The sequence below is a fragment of the Oncorhynchus kisutch genome, unplaced genomic scaffold (genome assembly GCF_002021735.2).
Source record: "Oncorhynchus kisutch isolate 150728-3 unplaced genomic scaffold, Okis_V2 Okis06b-Okis10b_hom, whole genome shotgun sequence".
Lineage (NCBI taxonomy): Eukaryota > Metazoa > Chordata > Actinopteri > Salmoniformes > Salmonidae > Oncorhynchus > Oncorhynchus kisutch.
In genome coordinates, this window is record NW_022261983.1 from 6,546,652 (window position 1) to 6,557,657 (window position 11,006).

The 11,006-nt window shown below is 40.0% G+C and overlaps 1 pseudogene; it reads left to right on the forward strand.

The window, feature by feature from the left end:
* Positions 1-52: 52 nt before the first annotated feature.
* Positions 53-11,006, forward strand: part of LOC116353021 (cytochrome P450 2K1-like) — a 19,558-nt pseudogene continuing 8,604 nt past the window's right edge.

Consider the following 11,006-nt stretch of genomic DNA (forward strand, 5'->3'; position numbering starts at 1 on the left):
ATGCTCTATAAAAGGTGAGCCTCCATTGGCAGGCAGATCAATGAGCAGGAAGTAGTCACTATTTTTAGCCCTGTTAGAGCTGTTTGAAGATGTCTCTTTTAGAATGTCTTCTCCAGACATCGAGCACAGTGACACTGCTGGGGGCTCTGCTGTTTCTGCTGGCCCTTTACCGCCTCTCCTCTGGTTCCAACTCTGAGGAACAGGGGAAGCAGCCTCCAGGACCCAGGCCTCTGCCCCTGCTTGGTAACATGCTCCAGCTGGATCTCAAGAGGCCCTACCGCAGCCTCTGTGAGGTGAGAGGAAGTCCTGAGATTAAACTATGTTGTGGTTGTTGATATGATCTGGGACATTGTTTTATCTGGCTAAATATATTCAAAATGTCGGTATTTTAGCAGGTATAAAACTTCCAGTTAGTTTCAATAGGCATGTATTGTCAAATCAATATGTTGAGTACATGGTGTTTCAACCAGTTAGCCCTCTAAAATGTTTTTATTTTGATGTGGCCCTACTTACCACACTCGCTCTGAGTTTCTGAATGTTTTCAGAGAATGTTCCTCCATTAATGTTCCATTTCAGTTTTTTTTTAAATGTTAAGTGTTGTCAAACAATACAGGTGAAATGATGACCACTGTGCATTCACTCACATAATAGAGGCATTTGGCTTGAAAATCGTATCTGTCATAAATGCTTAAAGGGATTGTTTTGTGTGTTTTTACCCCTATCTTAATAGTTTTCTTGTCACAGACCAAACAACTCACCAAAATAGCTCACACATACTTTAATCCAACTTATATTGCAACAATATCACTCCTGAAGATATGTGTCAACATAGAATTATACTTTATTTGTTACAGAACTGCTGCCAACAACCTTTAGCTCAGGTTTTTATATTTACATTTCATGCATTGTTTACTTCACAGGGCGTTTCGTAACACCTGCATTGTTTACTTCACAGGGCGTTTCGTAACACCTGCATTGTTTACTTCACAGGGAGTTTCGTAACACCTGCATTGTTTTAAGTCACACACTGATCTCCACAGTCTGTTTGGTTAATTTATTTGGAATAACTTCCAGATGCTTTGAGAGCTTAGTTAAAGGGACAATCTGCAGTTCAAACAATAAAGCTTACACCCCACTACTGTTTTAGGTTAACAGCTGAGGAATGTGGCTGGAGAAATATAACCCCTCTGAAATTATAGACAAACCTATGGATGCAATGACCATCCATAATAATACAATTATAGTTTTAACCATGTTTAGAGGCTACATGTATTTATTTTTATGTTTAACAAACTCATACTTTGGGTTCTGATGGGGTATGACAGTTGAGCTAAGCTCATAAGGTATTTCTAGTTATATTCTTCAAGAATCAATAGCTATAATTAGTCATTTAAACTTTAAAAAATGGATGTACCAATGGCAGATTGACCCTTTTTAAACTGGTTTACTCTTTAGAACTCAGTGTTTGTTTGTTTGTAAACAATGTGATTCTAAACAAACACTGTATAGCTTCACAACGTTGTTAAGGGCTAGATTGAATCCGATCACATTTGTCCACTATGCACGTTTTAAAGGCAATGTTCCCGCATTCTCAGAGATCACGTTCACGGAAAAAGCTGCGTATGTCGGCTCAATTGGATATTACCTTTACATTCTGCATTGTCCAAATCAGCAATCGGATTGAATCCTGGCCTAAAAAGATCCTTTCATGGATGGTCAGTCCTTGCATCCATAGCGCCATCTGTGAATTTGAGTGGTTGCATTTCTCCAGCCCCATTCCTCAGCTGTTTACCAAATTAAGTGATGGGATGATGTTTTGATGTTTGAATTATAGACTGCAGCTTTAAGATTGGTGTAAAACTCAGGAAAACATTGACAGACAGCTTGTGGAAACACCCTTGTGGTCATTGCCTGGTAAGGTAAACAATGGGCCATATGTCATTATGAGCCTAAATAGTACACTCCCCGTCAGTGTTACACGGAACCCAAACTGGCTGTGCGTGTGCCCCATCGTGCATGAATGTATTTTGTCCCCACACACCAAACGCCATCATGACACGCAAGTTAAAATATCAAAACAAACTCTGAACAAATTATATTAATTTGGGGACAGGTCGAAATCATTCAACATTTTTAAGGCAATTTAGCTAGTTCGCTTGCACTTGCTAGCCAATCTGTCCTATTTAGCTAGCTTGCTGTTGCTAGCTAATTTGTCCTGGGATATAAACATTGAGTTGTTATTTTACCTGAAATGCACAAGGTTCTACTCCTACAATTATTCCACATATAAAACGGTCAACCGAATCGATTCTAGTCATCTCTCTTCCTTCCAGGCTTTTCACCTCTTGACTTTATATTGCGATTGGCAACTTTCATAAATTAGGTGCATTACCGCCACTGACCTCGTTCGTCTTACCCACGTGGGTATAACCAATGAGGAGATGGCACTTGGGTACCTGCTTCTATAACCCAATGAGATGGGAGAGGCAGGACTTGCAGCGCAATCTGCATCAGAAATATAACTAATTTCTATTTTAGCCCTTGGCAACGCAGGCACTCGTTGGAGCACATGAGCAATAATTGAATAACATAGATTTCTACATTTATTTTGCAATGCTGAAGCAGGCGACGCGAGTACAACATGTCTTTTTATTCATTTATTTAACTAGGCAAGGCAGGTAAGAACACATTTTTATTTTCAATGACGGCCTAGGAACAGTGGGTTAACTGCCTGTTCAGGGGCAGAACGACAGATTTGTACCTTGTCAGCTCGGGGGTTTGAACTTGCAACCTTCCGGTTACTAGTCCAACGCTCTAACCACTAGGCTACCCTGCCTCCCCTTTTCAACATTGCCTCTCCCTAGCGTTCTCACTACTTAGAAAAATGTAATATTGTAGGGCGTCCTGAATGCCCCTATTCATGACGGTGCTAGAAGCCACGTGAGTGCTAGCTAGCTTCCGACCAGAACGTTAGGCTAGCCAAGACGCAAACAAACTATACAGCTACAAGTAGTGAATGGAGTTACAAACGGATTGTGCTTGCTAAACAAGTTAAATGTCTTACCTGTGATTACATTGTTTCCACATTTATAGAGCTCTAACTATGTGTAGCCTACTTGGACACCGGCTCCCCACAATTTCCCACTCTCCCATGCCGAATAGCCTGAAGCCACAGGCTCTTCTTGCTGGCTCTATTTCCCTACGTGGGAGCATTGCGAACCGTAGGTCGTGATTTTTGACCTGGTTACATGTACATTGAACACACAGCAGGTTTTCAGCATGGTTTGTTGTTTATATATAACAAAAATATATCCAACAAAGTTGTCTCTCTTACACTGGGGGTCAATGGAAAAGAATGTTTGATTTTCCCCAATTTGTGGATGCGGTCGAGGGGAATTCCATATTACGTGAATATCGACTCGGAGTATGCCTCAACCCATTTTCTCTTCAATGCTCTCATGGTCAATAGAGCTGATCATGGACTGTTGGCTCTCAGACAAACAGTAGCAATACACAATTGCATTTCTATTGTTTTTTTTAGACTAATTACAGAATACAGTTCACTGATACAATTCTTCTTTAGTAAAGCCTGAGTCCCCTTAGAAGCTTAGACATAAGGGAACGTACATGAAAACACCATAAGTGTACTGAACAATTTTTGGCTTATATATTAACATTATAAATGATATGTTCAGAATTGTATTCATTGATCAGACATTCAGTTGATAACTTACAATAGGCCAGTATAGCTGAAATATTGATCAACATGAACAATCATGATAAATAATGGTGACATTTGACATAAATAGATTCTTAGAGCCATAATCCTAATATACTGTAGGCATCCGGCCTCACTACAGTGTGCAAGATCACACTGATTCGTACAATGTATAACACTCATCTTCCATCTGAATGCTTGAAATAAAACTATACAAAGTAACAATGTGATATCATATCATGTAAAAGTGAATTACTTAGGCTTTAGGAAATGCCACAAACTACAGAGCTTGATGGTGAGGCGAGCGGGAGAGGAGGGGGACCCATGTACCCCGCTTCAGTCACCCACTTGGCCACAGTCACCCCCAAGATATAAGCGGGAGACAAATCCAGCTTTGACCTCCTACCTGTCAGGCCTCTCATACTGGGCAGACAGGGGTCCTGGGATGGACAGCTCACACAGCTTCCCCACATACGGTGCTGGATCAAGTGTGACCTCGTTGAAGAGGCGATCCAGGAGCCTGTCTACGTAGCCTGAAATGTATTTTTTGTTGTTGTGACCAACTTGTTTAATTTGTTTTCTTCAGAGGGTTACAGATATAAAACCAAAATGCATGCATATAAAGATAACCATGACCCATTTCCCCCTTAGTCCCTGTACCCCCCCTTCACTGTGGGCCAGAAAGCAAGGAAAGTAACAAAAGTTTAAATACTGTATCATTGGTTTGTATACGTGGGCCTTAGCTGAGTTTGTTCTTTACAGAGTCCAATATATTTGTCCAGGTCTCAACTGCTCCTTGTCTAGTACCATTCATTCTCCCTGTTGATAATTCTAATGATGGAACTTCTAATAGTAACTGTGTCCTTTGGTTAAATGGTGAGAGTGAGGTGGTTGCCATCTTAAGAGTCAACATTTATTTCACAGCAGTGCTGCCTGCCAGCAGTCATTTTCTCTAAGAGAGGCTGTCAAGGGGCTGTCATTGTTAAGTAACATAATAGATGGAAAGCAATGAATATTTAAATTCATGCACTTCTACATTTATTTTGTAACTTTGCCCTTGAAGCATTTAACTGCAGGGCACTCCCACATTAGATGAATGTGCTTACCTATTTCAGGGGACACAGTGAACCGTTGGCGCCAATTTCATTGTAAAATCTTTCCTTGGTCCAAAACAAACTTAAAATGTATACTTTGATGGTTTGGATTACGGGATGCCAAGGTAATATTTTTCCATTTTCTGTTCCAGTTAAAGCGTGGTTCAGATTCAATTAGATCTGTGGGCCATACTTGTTTAATGGCTAGCTCAGATATGAGCTTTCCAAAAGTTGTTTATATTATACAGATCAGTCCTTTCGGGAGCCCAGATCATGTGTTTACAAATCTCATCATTGGATGGTTTGGTAGTCGCGTTTCCCACGGGACTCCATAGGCCAACATAGCTGACCTAAGTTGTAAATATAGAAAAAACGAGTTGCCTGTAATGTTTTTGAAAAGGGAAATCTTTCTTAAATGGATCGTGAAATGTATTTCATTTTATTTACTGTTCTGAGTTATGATACTATCAATTAGCTGATGTAGTGATCTACTCATTTGACAATGTGTTTTTGAAGTACTCAATTTGAAATATGCAATATTTAATTGTTGCACCTTTTTCTGAAACTTTTCAATGTGTGTATTTTTTATTTTTGTGTACCTGAAATGTTCAATTGATTTTAAATGAATAATTATGACTAGGGCTGTTACGGTGACCGTATTACTACCACACCGGCAGTCACGAGTCATGACAACAGTCAAATTCACGTGACCATTTAGTCACAGTAATTTGGCTTCTCCAAGCTCTGATGCTGCTGATGGTCATTAGTAGCCTACCAAACATGCTAAATGACTGGTACCCAGCACTCTACTGTGCCTCTAAATACTCTGACATCACTGCAAATGTAATCTAAAAATCTATTCAAACACTTCATGAGAGCTCATGAGTTCATGTTGCGCAACATTTCTATAGGCCATGCAATTGCGTGAGAAAAAGCCTCTATTTAATAAGAGGAGGTTCCCATCAGCTTTCTATAGGCTATGCCTACTATATTTATTGCTCAGCTTTCCTAATATTAAGCACATTGCTTCTCTTTACAACAGAAGTATAGCCTACCTGGCTGGTATGAAAATGAACCGTGGGAAAGGCATCCTTCATTTGCTATTTAAGTGCTTTACATAAATTACATAAATGTTTTACCCCTGCCCCCGTTTGAGACAAATGCATAATAATGGTCCATTCTAAATCAAAACAAATGTTACACATATACAGTGCCTTGCGAAAGTATTCGGCCCCCTTGAACTTTGCGACCTTTTGCCACATTTCAGGCTTCAAACATAAAGATATAAAACTGTATTTTTTTTTGTGAAGAATCAACAACAAGTGGGACACAATCATGAAGTGGAACGACATTTATTGGATATTTCAAACTTTTTTAACAAATCAAAAACTGAAAAATTGGGCCTGCAAAAGTATTCAGTTAATACATTGTAGAAGAAATAGCATAATCGTTTATCAACAATTTATGCTAAACGTTCTGAACTGTTGTGTCAGGCTCATTGCTTAAAACAGTTTTTTTTAATGCTATTGGTTGTATTAATTTGGGATCTATCGCATCCCACAACTATCCCAGACTATGTTTGGAATATTTATTTCTAGTTAACTTTTGTACTATGGGGGATAGTAGATTGACATGGAGTAGTGCTTTTGCTGTTTGTTAGGCCCACTTATCTTGTTGGCTGACAAAAAGTCAATTACAGTTCTTCCAATATGCACCTTGAATTTGGATGCAAGCAGTTATGTCCCTCTTCACTTGTAGCCTGTGAGAAAGACCCAATCACTGACAGAGCCATGTGAGTGAGAGGCTTTTGGAAAGCAACCAGGAGAAGGGAATTTACTTAATTTTCATTTGAACAAGTCAGTTAAGAACAATTTCTTATTTACAGTGACAGCCTATTGGGAAACAGTGGTTTAACTGCCTTATTCAGTGGCAGAATGACAGATTTTTACCTTGTCAGCTCAGGGATTTGATCCAGCACCCTTTTGGTCACTGGCCCAACACTCTAACCACTAATCTACCTGCTGCCCCTTCAGCCCAAAGGCAAGACGGCCACTGGCTGCAAAAGGCATGGATTTTTTTTTTTAGGTTGTACACAAAGGGAATGCAGCAAGGAACTTCGAGGCATTATCAAGCGCTTGTCAAATTGTGAATGAGACTGATGAAGTGTGTACAGCCTGCGCAAAAAACAAAGCAGAGCTCATGCCCTTCATGCTTTTTCAAATGATCATTAGTCGCATCATGCAGCCTTAGAATGTATTAAAAATCAAAACACTTAGCCCAACATTTGTATCACAACCAAAGCTAAATAAATAACTCTAAATGAAGCATATAGGAGGACCTGTTTCTTTGTTAACCGCTCAACACAGAATAGCCGTGTGCAAATATCCTTTCAATTTTTTTCAGCTATGTTAAATTTCATTCTTCATACTATAAAATATTTCCACGTAATTCTAACCAAATCTTGCCTGCTGAATGAACTAGTGAGCCCACAACCATATGGCATAGCCAGATCAGGGCCTAACATAAGGACAACTCAGCGTATGCTATTCTGTTCTTCTGAAATAGACTACATTTTCTTCATATCATGTTTCTAAAATAAATCATGGATTTATTGTGATGGTGTAGGCTATATTACATGGATTTATTAGACTTTTTAAAATGTTGATGTTCCGAAGGTCTGTATTGATGGCTTGTAGTCTATGCGTGGAAGCCATGAGATGGTAAATGTGCTTATGTTAATTAACGGTTAATTACCGTGAGACCGGCAGTTATTTGCTTGACAATCACCGGCTCTTTCATGACCACAGCCCTAACTATGACTTCCAGTATGTTGGGTCTGTCTTCGCAGGCTTCACAACATATCCCCTTTGCTTGGGAAAGCTGATTTTTGTATCACAGCATTCCTAATGCGGTAGTTGCCTGGGAAGCTATGCACACCGAGTAGATGTTTAATTTTCTAAAATGTCTCATTATAGCTTGATGATAGTGGAAAGACAAAAGGAGATGGAAAGTGAAATAATAATACCTCCCCACCATTATGATTAGCCCCAATGACACAAGCTACATCAACTGTAGGACAACCCACACAATGGAATAGAAGAATATGATTGTCAGTGGTAAATTACAAGTACTATACACAGGGACTTTCACTGGGGGGAAGCTTTGCCTTCACACAGCCTGTCAGCACGCTCTGTTGTGTTTGTGCAGTCTTTAAATCCAGTCCGATGAACACTCCAAACAGCCTACCGACAACTGAGGCATCCGCATGGTCCTAAAGGACGTTGGCACGTTTTTTAAAATCACATTTCAATGATAAAACTGGGGGGGACAAACATGCAATTTCATAATGTGGGGGGACGTATCTGAAATTGCATTTTTGTTCCCCTCAGTTTTATCATTGGAATGTGATCAAATTGTGGCAACTGTGTGCTTTAGGGCCATGCGGACACCTCATAGTTGTCGGGAAGGCTGTAACAGGCTGTGTGAAGGCAAAACATCTGGAAGGCTGGCTGGACGAGCACTTGAGAGTTGAGCACAATTCAGTCAGTGTGTATGTGTTCCGCTCTTTCATCGAGTTGTAAAAGGAAGCAGAACAGAAAATGGCTACTTTAGTTGACTGATATAGCTGGCAAGGTAACTGTTTAACTTTACAGAAAAAAATGAACTAATGTTTATTCGCAGTGCTGGGCTAGTATTGTAACTGACATGTAACGTTGTCTAATGTTTCATCCCCTCTCGATTGAGGTGAATGAATAAGCCACGCTAGTGAGTAGCTACCACCGCCAGGTCAGCTCTAGTCTCTAGTTACCTGGCAGTTGCGAGATGAGACAGTAATAATAACCATCTAACCACAGTGAGTTGTATTAGTCAGTATGGCAATGTAACGGTATTGATCTGTCAGTTTCCCTCGCTAGTTCCCTACTTTTCACACTGACAGTCATAAATAGCTCTAAAGTTACAGGCTTCACTGTCATGGTGCACAGTAGAGGTCTGCGCAGGACTGATTTCTAAATCCTGCTCCTGCTCTTCCACCCGCTACAGCAAGAACTGGTCTCAAACCTAACCGAAGTCCCGCAATGACATTTAGGCTTATGTGAAGCAGCTCATTAGCCAGCCATGGTCCCAGCTATTTTGCCCCCTATAGGCAATATCAAATGCGCAAAAATAACTAAAGATATGGGCTAAATTAGCTGAGATTCTCACATGGCCCTTTCTATTACTGGGCTATATCAGGAAATATGCTAGATGTAGTTTAAAGAGAGCAGAGTTGGAGAAACTTACACTTTCTCTTGAGCTATTTTTATAGCCTACCTTTTTAGGAGTGAGAAGATTTTCAGACTGAGAAATATGGGTGATCAATATGTAGCCCTATTTCTAGGCAATGTAGTAAACTATAGCCTAATCATAGGCCTATTTAGGAAATATATTCAATTGGAAAGATAACTACACTGTGCTTCTCCGACCACGTATACATAGGCTATAGTCTACTCTGTTTAGTTGAGATCTCGAAAGGTACTGCTACTGAACTGGAAGCAGCAAGAATGATGACAGCGACACTTGACGTTTAGCAGTCTTATAGGTTAGGGAGGGAGGGAGGGAGAAGGGACCAGTAACTTTATCAGCTTTTCCAATGTACCAGCTACTGTACTTTTTTTTACTTGGGTCAAACTGCTATGAACTGATTACATTCAAATATCATCGAATTTGATTTAAAAAACATGATTGTCACTGTCCGGGACCTTTTTAATAAACCATGCATTTAGTCTTATTTTATGTTCTACAGCTGTCCAAGAAATATGGGTCTGTTTTCACGGTTCATTTTGGACCCACAAAAGTGGTCATCCTGGCAGGATACAAGACGGTCAAGCAGGCGCTGGTCAACCATGCAGAGGAGTTTGGGGACAGGGGCATGCTTCCTGTGTTGTATGATTTCACCAATGGACATGGTAATGTAGTATGTGAAACTTGTAATCCCGGTTAACTGTTGCATTCAACAATATTCTGTCAAGCAAGCATATTTGGAGCTATAAATACTTGACAAATATATGATTCTCTCCTGACATGATTAGTTCCTGACACCTGCACAATGTTACTTTTAAATAGGTATTCTGTTTGGCAATGGAGACTCATGGAAAGAGATGAGGCGCTTTGCCCTGGCGAACCTTAGAGACTTTGGGATGGGCAAGAAAGGGAGTGAGGAGAAAATCTTAGAGGAAATTCATTACCTGATCGAAGTGTTGGAAAAACATGAGGGTAAGAATTCGTAGGTCTGATTTTGAAAACCAAAAAAAGGATTACATTTAAAAAATCCTTAGGTTTTCTAATTGAATTTCTGATCTTGATCTTTTTAATAGGTAAAGCATTTGACACAACCCAGCCATTGAGTTATGCTGTCGCCAACGTAATCTCCAACATTGTGTACGGCAGCAGGTTTGAATACTCTGACTCCAAGTTCCGAGCCACAGTGGATCGAGCCAATGAGAACCTACGAATTGCAGGCTCCGTTTCAGTTCAGGTATTGTACTATGTGCTCATGATGTTTACTTTGCCATTATTCTCAGAGTGAAAAACAAACTGGTCACACTTGACTAAACCAGGAAAATGTAATAGTCATTCAAATTTGTACTGGGGTACAGGAATAATAAAGGGTAATTCATGCTTAACTTTATGTTTACGGGGAGATAGTTGTACAACATGTTCCCCTGGCTGGGCCCTTGGCTGAAAAGCAGGAAGCTTTTGTTGAAGAATATTGAGAACAACAAGAAGGAGATGGAGGAGCTGGTGAGGGGGCTGAAGGAGACTCTCAACCCTCAGATGTGTAGAGGCTTTGTGGACTCGTTCCTCGTCCGAAAGAAGACCCTGGAGGTATGAAATCTCAATTAAAAACAAGATAACTCATGTAAAATATACGGTGTCCGTAAAATATATAGGTTCAGAACATTTGTGAAACAGCACAGTTAGAAATATATGGCAAATATAAATCAAGCTGAATGGTCTTCAGAGATAGATGGGTGGGGTTGAGGGTAGCTGAAGGATGGGAATAAATACAAACAAAAGATAACTATTGTGCAGTGGGGCAACAAAGTATTTAGTCAGCCACCAATGTTGCAAGTTCTCCCACTTAAAAAGATGAGAGAGGCCTGTAATTTCCATCATAGGTACACTTCAAAGATGACAGACGAAATTAGAAAAAA